The following is a 14891-nucleotide window of genomic DNA, read 5'->3' as shown; positions in this document are numbered from 1 at the left end:
ATGTGTGTGTATGTGTGTATGTGTGTGCGTGTGCGTGTGTGTGCGTGTTTAATTGTGTATTTACATATATAGATATCGCTGCAAGTATTGTTTGTAAGTTCAGCTCCTATTCAGACTACTGACTCAGCATTCAATTTCGTTTATTACGATATCATTTCAAAATATTTCTTTCCAAATGAATGTGTCTAAATGATTATGATTGTATAAACTTTTGATGTAATAATATGAATATATATGCATAGTTTCAGTTTCAGTTTAATTTATTTCTGCGTTTTGCCATGAAAAATCATACATTATCAATCCATGTATACGAACAAAATAACGTGCACACGAATTCGGAATAATATAATGATCACAATAGTTTACTCAAAGCTATGAGACGTCATAGGTCGGCTAGATTTACGTCAGCATCACAGTTTTATCAAAAGTTTTAACCACTATGGGGTATTTTTTCACCGTGTTCCTTCAAAGTCAATGGCACATTCTGAGAGACGCCAAAAATCCAACAGAATGAGTGGACGCGGGCGTATTCCGGAGATCGAGCCAAGTGTGATGTCGCGTCGTTGTTATAATTGTTGTTGATATTTTCCAGGTATTCTATTGGTGGATAAAATGGAAACAAAAAGGACAACGCACATGAGGACAGCGTGTAGAGTGAATACGCCAGGAACTCAAGTGGTTCTCTGCTAATAGACCGCGACAGGCCTTTTTTCCCTGCCTCCTCCGACATGCTCTGCGCAGTTGTCGAGTGACGGCGGATGACGCTGCCGTCGATTGGTTGTGGCAGGGGCGAGCTGAGACGCTGTAACCGCCGAACTACTTGGGCGTGTTCTCTCGCAATCTGCCCAAATCTTGGCGTAATTGCCAGTGACGATGACGAATTGTATTGCTGACAATGTTGTCACCGCCAACCTGCCGATAAAGAGTGTGGTATATGGCGTGAATTAACAAGCGTGGAATATGTGGTATGGTAGAACACCATGCTCGTCGACGAGCAGACACTAAAAATGACTCAGTTTTTTAATCCTTTCTATAGTAAACAAAATAGAAAATAGATCTAACAAAGCATGCAAAGATTAAAAGTTTAGACGACAAGAGATATATATTATCTTTAGAGGAATACAGGAATAGGGACTTAAGAGTCAAGAAATATGTCTCAATATTTTAAAATCTACAATCAGTCATAACCATGAAACTTCTTATTGTGTGATTGATTTTGTGATTTCGATGTTCTATCATAAATGGCCACCGTATGGGTGTAGTCCATCTTATCCCAAAAGTATACACACAAAATTCATGCGCGTATATCACCACAGCCGCCCCTTATTTCTGTCAATACTTCATGAGTACTTTTTTTTAGTAAGATATTGTAAACTACTATGGTAATCTATGGAGCAATCGGAAGGGAGAGTGTTTAATTCACACACATTCTTTTCGCAAGTAGAAAACAAGAATGTGAATTCGATGCGTATAGATGAAAAAAAACCTACACATATGGAAAAAAAAAACACGTTATGTCTTTTCTTTCTGCAGAGATATATTTTGAACCTTCCATATCGTTGCTAAGTAATAACAGACCAGAGGTCAGCTTTCCACACCCCACTTATCTGCCATGTGTTTCATTATTTTGCTGACCGTTACACCACAACTTGATAACTTTAGGCGATTCTTTTTTTTTTTAATCTTCCACGTGCACGAGCTGCGGGCATGATATGGCGGCACTCCCAAACTCGGTGTAACCATCTACCAAGACTTAGGAGGAGTACTACGTGTCTGCCTCCCGATTTAAGGAGGATGATGGTATCAATGACAGAAACGCAGACGACACCTACGATAATCCCGCCAGAATTTTGTCCGTCCCGTCCGAGAATGAGCCGTGAATCAACACCTCATTGGCACCTCCACTCAGCCGCTCTTAAGTCCCCGTTGAGTCCGCCTAGTCTTGCTTTGCAGTGTTGGTGCTCTCTTAGTGATCCGTGGATTTGAAAAAAAGAAGAAGAAAATACTGGTATGCTTTTCTTCAATTTTGATGGCATCTATGCTTAAACAATCTGAGATATTTCAATCACACTCCGTTTAACTTGGAACTGTAAAAAGAAAACAGAAATACCACATTTTGTTCTTGCATTTTGTGGTACTGAGCTTCATGTTTTTCAAAAATATTTGATCTCGGTTATGGATCGTTCGATAACTATTGACATGGATCATTAATAATGTTCAAACCAAAAACGTGGAACAAGAAGACAAATGAAATTAAAACATAATAATAATAATAATAATAATAATAATAATAATAATAATAATAATAATAATAATAATAACAATAATAAAAAAAAAACTTGAATTCAACTACATAGCTCTCCTTTCACGGAGGCATGTGTGCAAGCTTTAGGTAATAAATCCATTTATTCATGAACGCGTAAAATGATAACATGGCTTTCGAAGTAAGTTAATTCCATAATATGACAAAAGATGTAGAAGATGTAGCTGATTACGGACAAAGTCATTGTTTCTCCCCGTATCAATAAACATACATCCAAAGTTAAGAGGTGAGTAATAAGTTGTATGATACAACTTTGCAACATTTCTTCACCTTATGTTTCTCGAAATAAGTGTATTATGGCGTTCGAATCACAATGATGAGGAATTAGGAGAAAACAAGTTATGACAGTTTTCCGCTATAAATGACATATAAGATTGTGTTTTTGTGTTAATGAGGATAGTGACGTCTTGATTCTTCGTGAGGAATAAAGCATACATTCAAATTCAAATTCAAATTGAAATAAATTCACATATTCTACATTTTCTATAAAAATTGAAATATTTTCCATTTTCTGTATAAGATAGCAAATCATGATTTTATGACGTACTTATACCACATTATTGCATGATTCAAATCGAACTTGTGGTTTCGGGATGGTAAGCACTTTTCTCTCACATTACTGTTAAGTATTTAGGTACGATTATATGTTTTGATTTTTGGAAGAAGTGCACTTAAATGAAATACATATAAATATGACAGAAACACAAATGTATTCAGTTTTAGTCATAGGTGAAATGCCTAAGGATTGCTTCTTCTTATTTCTTTTTTACACTATACACGACACCACATCTAATCTAAGACTTAATGCCATTTAGAGTTGCTCTGACTGGTTGGCCCGTTTCCAACGCATCTGTGCCCCGTTATCAGGCGAAAGTCTGCGGGGTCGAGACTATTGTCCTGGGTGTGTGATAGGTGGATTTGGCAGGTGGTTTGGGGGTAGCATTAGCACGAGACATGGCCGTGGCAATGGGCGTCTCCCCGCCACTTACCGTACCCTTATACCACCAAGGTAGGGGATCTTCAAACGCGTTTATGGTGGTGGTAGAAGGTGAAGGAGAGAGGGGTGGGGGAGGGGGACCGATCGAAGTGATCTCCTCCTAATGCATGAAAAAGGAAATGACTTATTGTTCTGGATTCACTTACACATTCTCATTCCTTCGTCATGTTCAGAGGGGGATCAGCTTTAAGCAGTAATAATGCAATTAATACCCGGCCCGATCGCCGCAGGCTTCTGACACACTATCATGGAACGTATATTATGTTATAACTTAACAAGTATATATTTAGATAAAATTGATGTCTCGTATAATAGGTACGGCGCTTCTTTAAGTAAGCTCTTGTGTGTTTTATATGCGGTCACGAGTTCAACACTCTTACTTTGATGGGGAATATTTCACATGCCGTCTACACGCAATGTGAAAACCACACATCATATCAAAACGGCAAGAATAAAAGAGTATCTCGTATAGGGACTTACATCCCAGATCTTTGGCGAACAAATACATTGAAAACAATTCATATACAATGTAAAACGAATAATATGGAATGTAAAATAAGTCATTAAGTGCAACGTAAAAAGACGCGATTCTTCGAGCTTATACTGAATAATGTAGTCATTATTGTCTGTTGGGTATCGTGGTGTTTTGTTTTGTTTGAATAATTGCAGGGACTACAGGCGACAGGAAATATAATTCTGCTTGTGGCAGATTACAAGAGTATACATTATAAGAATGTGACTACGTATATTGTCACTGAATAAGCACAACTTGAGTAATCACCCGAGAGAGAGAGAAAAAAAGAACGTTTTAATCTCAGTCTTCTCCTTTTGAAGTGATGGAAGAAAATAAGTTCTTCGTATGCGCGACATCAAAGTGTTTCGTCACCTCCTGTCATACTGTCCTAAAGCCCTTATTTATGGTAATGACCGCAATACTGCGCACGTTCTTGCCTGCAATAAGTAATTTTGAACTGCCTTTCTTCAGATTACACCCGTGCCTATATACTATGATATTTATAGTCTATGAACTATAAACATAGATGATATGTAAATTCGCAGAGAACGATCCATACACTGAAAGCAGTTAATTTCCTTGGCTATTCGCAAGATTTTTAAATCAAATGAATATTAGATATACGAATCACAGTGAAAATTGATTGGCTCAGCGGATAGAATGTCTGGGGGATGAAACATCATCTATCTTCCGAAGTGTCTAGTTATACGCACTGACAAAGAAGCGTTTATCACTTTTTAACTCTCATTAGAGAATAATTTCCTCACCACAACATCCCCCCTTCCGTATTCTCAAGTCTTCCTTTGCAACGTGACACACTTTACCCACTGTTCCCCTATGTCGTAAAGTGGGACAGTCCTGTGCAAGTTCAAAATCGTCACCTGACTCATGACGCAATGGTGTCAAGTGACCGGACTCTAATTAGTTTGTACTTTCACTGTGGTCAGGGACGTGTACCGATACAGACCTATCCCAGGCTTGCTTCGACTGACCGGAATTAGCCCATTGCAACTGGATTGTATCCTCTAGCTCTCATACGACTGAATTGTGATACCACTCTATTGAGTAGTTTAATCTGGCGGAGTATAAATTCCAACTGCTCCATAAGTCCGAAGCCCTCGGTATAAAGGTAGTGGGCCTCTTCTTGAGAACAATTTCGTCAAACTGAAATCTTAAGGTTTGTCTTTAGTTTCATTTCCGAGGGGCATGCAATGTCAAAACAAACAAACAAACAAACAAACAAACAAACAAACAAAAACACCGACTAAAGTTCTGAAACACGATAAGGAAATGTTCTTTATACTAACATTTATTTTCTTCCGGGTTCTTGCGTTCCTTGAAGAATGCAATTAGATAAGTCTGTATTATACTGCGTTGATAAAATCCCTACGAACCCGGTCTTCAATGAAATCATACACCCCCTTTGGTTGAGGCCTTAAGATGTTAAAGCCCCCTCACACCTGAGCGAATGTAGGGTGACGAAGGGGGACGAATGGGAAAAACGCACGAAATGCGCGCGAATTCAACGATTTCAAATAAAATTGCCTTCAAATCATCCGATTATAAACTAAAGTCAAATATGATTAACGAACGGTAAGCGAAGGATAAATATGACATGCGAAGGATAGCGATTTTTCGGTTCACTTCTTTGAGTAAATTGCGGCCGAAGGCGAGCGAAGGGTTGATATGACCCGATAACACGAACGAACAATGAGCAATGGTTTGATATGGCGTGCGATTGGAAACGAAGACAAAAGAATATAGATCAATCGTTCTCGTACGTGTGTGTGCGCTCCTCGGGGAGTATAAAAGCGACCAGGTCAGTCCATATTTCAGTGCGGCCAGAGAAATCATCTACGCAACATTAACATTTAAAGGACGTGAAAGATAAACAGTAAAATCAGCCGGAAGATTCCAGTATTTTCGGCACTGTAAACATTAATGTTTTTTTTCTTCGCAAAAATTGTGCGAGTACGTGGAAGGTGAATAGTCATCACGATGACGAGTTGGGTAGATATGAAAAGAGTTATTTCTTGTGAACATAGGTGCAAAATTGTCAGGAAGCTCATCAATTGAAAATTTATACATAAAAATACCAACATTATAATAAAACAAATTTTTACATAGTTTGTATTTTTTTGCAAGAGATTTTAAAAAGTACAGTTATGAATATTTTATGATAATCAGTGGCACATAAATCTGTAACGCTGGATGCATCTGGAAGGGATATAGGTTATAGAACTACAGTTATAGGGTTATAGAACTACAGTTATTTAGTTAACTTGCCCAACGCCTGGCAGCCCTGTCAGGTGCATTCAGTGTTACGGTATTTTTGTGTTATTGTATTGATTGATTGTTTTGAGCTTTGTAATTGATTATGAATTGCATGTTTTCCGCCAAATGAAATAATAATGATAATAAATATAATAATAATAATAATAATAATAATAATAATAAAATCAATCAATCAGTTTCAGATTATTGCTTCTACACAAAAGATCATTTGTGTGAAGTAAATATCCAATATTATTAATTATTCTTAAAGCACGATTCAGAAGAAGAAAAAGGGTATCAAGCAAAAACTGAAATGAATTGCCCCAATTGCTATCATTTTAGCCAAAAAAAAAAAAAATATTGAAACAGTAACAATGGAGGTGAGGTGATAACAAATCTGACGTACCCCTAAATTGACTCGACCTACCCCCTTTCCCCTATCGTATCATACATACCTACTACCAACATCGCACCAGATAGATTTGTAGTCACTGTCCACTATAGCCAACAGGGTTATACTAAAAAGCCCTTGTAGTTGCAGCATTAGCGAGCCGGACAGAGGAGGCTTTCTGATGGCCACATGCTTGCCATCAATAGCTGCCACACAGTGGGGAAAATTCCACCGCTTGAAGAATCCACCTCCAGCAAGTTGTTTCCATCCATCAGGGGTTGAAGGGGCTGTCATGACTTCATCTGCATACTCGTCACATATGGCCTGACACACTTCCCTGGCCACTACAGATAGGGCGTATTCAGGCACCCTCCACCCATACTGCATGTCGGAGTACTTGGTGCCAGACACAAGATGACGGAAAGTAGCTGCCAACTTGAGACCTTCTTCCAGCAGCTCCATGTACCAGGTGCACTGCCTCCTAATTCTTCCTCTGACCCTCTCCAGGATTTCATCGTAGAGTTCAGGGGGCATGCAGAGAAATTTCTTGAAAGTCGAAGGGTCTTCTCTTCGGAGCTCAACCAACAACTGGTCGTAGATTCCAAAAACCCTTCTTCTGGCAGGGTTCAGCCACATCCTTCTCCAGATACGACGTCGTCTGAAGCCTCGTCTCCATCTGAAGCGGCCTCTGATGAACTGGTGTAGGTTCAGCTGCTGATGTATAATATCATTCTGAGCCATTGCCAGTAAATACTTGACTCTGAGGCGGGGTGCATCTTCCATTTTTCTGAAGATACTTTGAAACTTTCAGGTGGAATGTTAATCAAAAATATATGAGTTGCGTGGTGAGTGGCTGGTCACATATAGAGCAGCTCAGCATTCGCCAATTTTTTCGTCAGGTCATTCGCTCGTATTCATATCACTTCGCAATCCATAGTTTGTCATAGAATCGCTTAGACTTGCCTTCGTGTATGCATCGCCTTTCAAATTTAGTAAAAGTCAATCTTAGTTTCCCTTCGCATAGAAGATGGCAAGCGAAAATACGTTTGTCATAGTATCTTCGTGTCTATGCGCAAGTCATATTTAGTCATCGTGTTGCTTCGTTTAGAGTTCTGTCGAGATCGGTCCACCTTGGCAAAAGCGCGATGAGGGACTATGCGTGACAATAGCACACGAACGATAAACGAACGATTACCGCAGACTAAATAAGAGATGCGAATGACAGACGATTTTTCAATTCGTCGGAAAATTTTAAACATGTTCAAAAATCCCGTGCGAATTTGAATTATTGCAACTGTTAGTTCAGAAGGTGTACGAACCCAAACACGAAGGGTAAATATGACTTACTATCAATTACCATTGAAAACGATTTTTCCAAAAATGCCTTTCGCCAGCCATCGCAAGTCATATTTCAGGCAATTCGCTCAGGTGTGAGGGGGCCTTTACCCTCCGTGTTCCGGTGATTTATAAATATAAAATATCCCGGTAAAAATTAATGCTCAGTATCAAACAGCAAAACAGGACATGGCCTCACCGAAATTCCAGGCAATGCCATTTGGAACAATATCAACGAAAATTATCTAAAATGTAAGTTTTCACTTTAACAGGTATCTATACTTGACAAACAAAGACGGTTTCCCTCACAGGGGACTAGAAAATAAAAGAAGAATACTTTTTGTTTTTTTCTTTTGGAATTGACACTTTACAACTTTGACAACACTTGCTTTTCTGAATCCAAGAACAGCCTATCAGACTTTATGGTGTTACTTTCTACACACCATGGAGACTGGAACACAAAAGAATTATGACTGGAATGAGAGTGGATATGGGACAAATTGGCGTAATGATTGTTTCTAAGTTAGAACAATGTGCTCAAAATCAAGATCAAAAGGTTTTGAGCAGACTGTGCTATATAAGAACACTTTAACTTGTAAAACGCATCAAACTACTGTAGAACATGTAGTGATGCTTTCATGTTTAACGGCACACAGGAAACAGCAGGATGTTGGCAGTTTACGGGGAGAGAAATTATATTCATTAAACTATCTGTCCCCGTCATTTTCTCGTGTGGGGCAGAGAGTAGCAGGCCCTTTCATATGCATGATAATATGCTCCTTATTTTGTGGATGTTTCATGCTTCGTGACTGTCTGCCTACTATCAGCATCATTTATCATCCCCACATCTCTTCCTCTTCATCTTTGCTCTCACTTGTTTGTCTTCCTCCCCTCCCCCAACCTTCAGAGCAGATTCATTACCAACAATGGTTTCCTCGCATCCTTGTTCTTCTTCTTCTACCTGTGCCTCATTAATTTGTAAAGAGGTACATAAAGAAACCATAATTTTGCCTGTCACTTGCGTCGCATCGCAGAATTTGCGATTTCATTAGGTATGTACTATTCGTCAGCATCATTCTAATCACCGTCAGCCCCACCGTCACCCACATCACTGCTGCCGTCACCACCACTACCAACGTCAGCAATGCTCCCACCTCACCGCCATCATCATCATCGTCATCGTCGTCGTCATCATCGGCACCATCGTCATCATCGTCACCATCATCGTCATCATCGTCGTCATCATCGTCATCATCATCATCACCACCACCACCACAACCACCACCACCATCATCATCATCAACAACATCATAAATATCACCACCATTATCATCACATAACACCATCACTGTTATCATCATGACCATCTTACCACCACTACTAGGCCTACTCGATGACCATCACTGCCATGCTCATCGTCATTTTCATCACTTTTACCGTCATAATCCGCATCATTTTCTACTTCGTCACCCTCCCCATCATCATTCACATCGGCATCACCTATTACCAACTGATTACGGCCATTAATCACCTTTATGACATGACCACATCACTGTGGTATTGCTATCACAATCATAACCATCCTCATTGCCGACGTCATCATCTTTAGCGTCGTCATTATCATTGACGTCATTATCAACACCATCTCTTCATCCACCGCCTTGGACAATGGGTTATATAATTATCCCGGAGTGCTTTGTTCTGTCAGTAGTATACGTGTAAATCCCTATATGATGTTATCAGATCCTCGCAAATGAACAACATCTTGGAATATTAAGTTCAAGGTGTAAGAATTATTTTGCTGAATCACCGACTGGATATCTCTTTGGGTTTTTTTTTTTTCTCACGATTCCAGAAATGTATGCACAAACCTAAAACATTGTTCCACCCAGTATTGCCAGCGGATATCCCTTTCCGTATTCATTCTCTATATAAAGATACTATGTAATAAGAGGTTGGTGAATGCATCAACTCTGTTTACAAAATGAATTATTACTAATCAATTTTTACTGCATTTGATCAACGACTGAACACGACTATACATACTTATTGATAAATATCTATTCATTTATTGATCGATTTGTACACCTCTGTTTATTCACAATGATGCAGGCCTTTTATATACTCATCGTGCATTGTTAGTCTAGTTGTCATGAAAATGTTTCAAAGATAACGAAGTGATACAGCGGTTCTGGTGTATAGGCTTATTAGAGATATTTTTTTAGAGCTGATCCCGCGCGTGGACGGGAGGAGGGGGGGGGGGGGCGCTAGAAGCTGCATTTTACGAATATCAAGCCTCATCTTAAATTATTATCATTTTTTTTTTAGCTGTGATGACTGTGTACTTTTCCAAATACATTCAATGTCCAGCGAATATGAGTTTACTGCGTACTTAGAACAGAAAACTGAAAACAGGTCGAAATGGCATACGTAAATAACAAGAAAAGGTGTTACGCAGTTGCATAGGAAAGAAATGTTGCTCTTATTTTTATTGAAATATAAAAAAATAGGTAAACAGGAATGAAATACCACAATATTATGAATATAGCAGAGCTACGATATTATAGGCAAAGACAGAAAGGCCAGACCCTGTCCTATGCCCGTTAACATTAATTTTGACATAGAGTTGTTAGTAAGGTACTTGCTGTCTCGTGACTGCTACGTATAGCTCATTTCCACGTCTTCTTGAACGAAACTCACTCTCTGAGTTAATGTGTGGAAAACTAGGTTTTCCGTTACAATCGCTTGCTGTTTGTAATATGGTAGAACTCCATCATACCTACAAGAAAAATCATTCGACGGATGGTTTGTCATTCAGGTTGTCTAATGAACAATGATCCGTTCCGCACATGAAACGTTAACGTCACATGGACATGGAGTATATTTCTTAACCCCTCCCCCGGCGCCCGAATACTCTCCAATCAATGATAACTTCACTGTTGCATTTTGCATTACGCTGAGTTGTTATGCCGCTTGTGAAGAACCGTCGGACACATCCACGTCTCCCCAAATATAAATGCGCTTCCGTCAACTTAATTTCCTATATACGTGCATTTGCAGAAGTAATTCGAAGTGGCATATACAGCTAATAAGTAACTTGAACTTTTTACTTAATTTTGTAAACAAAATCATATCACATTATAAAAAAAAAAATAAGTAATGAATACTGTATAACCCCGGTGTGTCATCAGCATGCAAGCAAGATATAAAATTTCTCTGGTGTAGTGTCAACCAGCCTTGCCTACAGGTTGTTTCGATCGTTGCATTTGACCAGTCCACTCCATATTCATTCAGCACGTGTCGGGTTGCCTTTGTGGAAATGCCATTGTGTGCATGCAGTCGGAATGGCCAAAAAGGAATCGGAGAAAACACAATGAGTCAAGCGATTAGCGGTGGATTTACGGAGCTCAGCTTTGGCCATGACACCAGCGTTTACTTCTTGGCGTCCTGTCAAATGGATCAAACCATGAGGATGCTGCAGCGAGTTCACCTATAAGCTCGATCTTTTTCCCCCTCTCTTTCTCTTTGTTCGGCACACTATTTTGAAGGAGATTTGTGGGAAGCGGGAAATTGTGTTGTTATGCAAGTTGACTGTGCACTTGTGCATGGCTTACCATTGTGATGTCACACTTCCAGCAATGCGCTGCAGAAAGTCACCGAGTCATGTTAGGGGAAAACCGCAATATCAAATTGACGCTGTCAAAACATATGCCAACAATGTATTTACTCTCTCCATCTATCTCTCCTTCTCTCACACGCATCACATACTAGTATGCGGTTTTGTTTATGTGTTCTTTTTGCTTATCGACGTCACTCAACGAAATAATCATTGCGGATATGCCATTTGTTTGCGAAGTGCAGTTAAAGTGGATTTACTTTATGGTTTGGGTTAACCTGTGTATGTGTATAGCAATGAGATGCCTTGTAGAAAACCACAGCGCACGAACGACAATACATGTTGGGCTTGTGGGATGAGACGGCTTGGGACAATCAAGGGTGGAGATTATAGGTCCTCCATGACAAAGCAGGAAACTGGAAGGGAGGATGGGGAGGTGAGGGGAGGTGGAGGAGGAGGAGGGTGGGGGGGGGGAGGAGGAGGGAGGAGGTGGAGGGATAGGCAGTGAGATGGGGCGGAAGTTGATGTTGATTGACTATGATGATAATAAAAAAACACCTGTCTTCCTCTTAGTGTGGAGTTGTCTATCATTTCAATGGCAGTATAATTTATAGAAAATCGTTATATCAATGATGATGATAATGATGGTGGTAATAACGATTGTGGTAATCATCATCATAATAATATTAATCATAATAATCATGATGATGATAAAAGAAATAATAAACTCGATAATGACGATAATGATGATGATGATAATAATGATAATTATGATAATAATGATAATACTACTACTAATAATAATAACAAAAATAATAATTATTATTATCATTATGATGATGATGATGATGATGATGATGATGATGATGATAAGAGGAAGAAGAAGCAGGAAAAGAAGAAGAAGAAGAAGAAGAAGAAGAAGAAGAAGAAGAAGAAGAATCATAACAATGATAATAGACCTAATGATAAAAGTAACAAGGATTATGATAATAAGACACTAAATATAAATGGAAACATATCTGAATCCGTAGTAAATTCTCAGTTAAAGTAAAACGGTTGGAGAGTTAGGAAGAATGTTCAGCATATTCTGTATTTTATACATTTTGACACTAAATCAATATTCGGCTTTAGATCCTCAAAAATATGAAGAAAAGTTTTCGATAAAGAAATGAACAAAGATTTTTTTTTTTTCCAATCACCTTGCTTACTTGCCTCATACTCGCTGATTATATACCTCCCAAGTAATATAATGAGAAGGTCGGAGAACAATCAATTTAATCGTCACTCCCTTATCACTCCCCCTTTCTGTGTTTGTCACGATCAATTAATAGGTTTTTGATATGAAATAACTTCTCTAACCTCGAATCATCCGGTAACATTGAAACATCGTAATCCCAGCGAGTAAAATATGACTGCAAGGTCAGTCCGCAAAATATTACGTGACAGCTGTAACTATAGAGAGTGGGATCCACCATTGCGCCAGATCGAGTCTCTTTCTCCTATTGTTTCTCGCTTTCTCTCCCCCCCCCCCCCCAACTCCCCAACCCCCTTTCTCTCTTTCTTTCTCATTCCCGTTTTCTTTCAACACGCTGTGAGCAACGTCGTCTGTTCTCCGGATTTGGCAGTGCCCACTTCGGCCTGCAGACCAACAGTTCCGCTGTGAAGCTTTGTTTCGGAATGCCGTGAGGATCATGTGGTGATCACGCGTGCATAAAAGTGGTATCAAGTGATTTCTTTTTTGATATGTATATAAATATACTATTATGACAATCATTTCGGAAGCTACAAGCACCTTGTACTTATTTTCCCTTTTTTTTTTTTTTTTGCTCTTTTCCTGCGCTCATGAATGTTGTGATAAATAATTCTGTATAAACAAAAACCAAGTTTGATGTTGTTCCTTTTTTTAACCACCACAAAAGCATCGGTTTCCTGCCATACATGAATAGAAAAACAGATAAAAATGTAATACGAACGTCGAAATATTATGCTGATGATTGATAAAATTTGTACACATATGGTCGCAAACGTTGATACTTTGACATACCCAATCAATGACTTAAGAGCAAGCACTGTTAACTTGCGCATTATCATATCTCTCTCCTGTAAGATAGTCGTGTCGATATAAATTTAATGGCGGTTATGAATTTAACACAAGTTGGATAAAGTGCCCATTGTGGGTCAAAGAAATTGAATTATACACTCCTGGAAATGAATTCCAAACACTAAACCTCATCGAAGGTCCAAAAACGCTGTAAAACCTTTGGCATTCCAAAGATGCATAATTCTATTTCAAGCTGGACTTTATAGACATCATTGGCATAACTTCAAGAGTCTGTTTTGCTTTTATGGTATAAAGAGATGATTGTTTTGTGGAGATGAGGCTTCAGGTTTCCAAGTTGGTTTTTTTTTTGTAAGGTGATTAGAAACCTCTTCTGAAATACTATTATGACAGAGCATGCAATTCTAAGTGGAATTCAAAGTTTATTGAATGAAAATTGATTTTGAAATGGCTGAGATATCTAAAACAAAGCGTTCCAAATAAAAGGTGGGACCCATCTTCTTTTATTTGTTTTACTTTGTCTTTTAGGCTATCTCAGCCCTTTCAAAATCGATTTTCATAAAATAAGCTTTGAATTCCTCTTAGAATTGTATGCCCTTTAATATTTCATAAGTGGTTTCCAAATTATCTCTCAAAAAAGTTAAAAGCGGAATCCCCATCTCAAACCAAAACTATACCATCCCTTTAACAGCGAGAGCAACAAGCGAAGATGAAAATCACGAAGCCATATATATCAGTATATACATGTGAATTCAGTGCAAAGCAGGACTTGATTGTCCAGAGTGACCCATCCATGACTAGGCATAAATCAATAACATGAAAATATCAAATTCCCCCAAAGAGCGAATTTAACGTATTCTGACTCAATTGGAATTAATTCCAGAACAAGACGATTTTTTTTTCCAGATGTAAGCACATGATCTCAATACTTTCAAAATCGCAGGAAGAGATCCGGTTACAAACATTGTATAACAGTTTCAATCATTAAGCAACTCTCAAGAATATACAGTTTTATAGTTATTAATGAAGCTATGCACAAACTACTGAAGTCAACTATACATTACTGTGTTGAATTCACTTCGTTTTTCATCCACAAGATTTCACTTTACAAATATCTTTATGTAATTCGAGGCTATTTTTTTTTCGAGGGCTCTTGAGCTTTCATACTTCGATAACACACGCACAAATACACAAACACACATAGACACGTACGACTGGGGATATACACTCAAACAGAAGCATATGTAGATACGAAACATAATTATAAAAAATATATATATGTGTGTGTGTGTGATTGAAGTATTATATATTATGTTTCTACAGGCAGATGAACAGATACATATATAAATTATTATAAACACACATGTATACATCATAAAGGT

At 38.5% G+C, this 14891-nt stretch overlaps 1 long non-coding RNA gene across 1 annotated transcript; it reads right to left on the bottom strand.

The window, feature by feature from the left end:
* Positions 1–844: 844 nt before the first annotated feature.
* LOC140233004 (uncharacterized) lies at positions 845–11211 on the bottom strand. The gene is made up of 3 exons (XR_011901519.1): positions 11080–11211; positions 1833–1965; positions 845–912 (listed from the first exon to the last, which is right to left on the bottom strand). It is a non-coding gene; the product is annotated as an uncharacterized lncRNA (long non-coding RNA).
* Positions 11212–14891: the final 3680 nt, after the last annotated feature.

The sequence above is a fragment of the Diadema setosum genome, chromosome 9, assembly GCF_964275005.1.
Source record: "Diadema setosum chromosome 9, eeDiaSeto1, whole genome shotgun sequence".
NCBI lineage: Eukaryota > Metazoa > Echinodermata > Echinoidea > Diadematoida > Diadematidae > Diadema > Diadema setosum.
The sequence above is the reverse complement of the archived record's forward strand: the minus strand, read 5'-3'. Positions and strand labels throughout refer to the sequence as shown.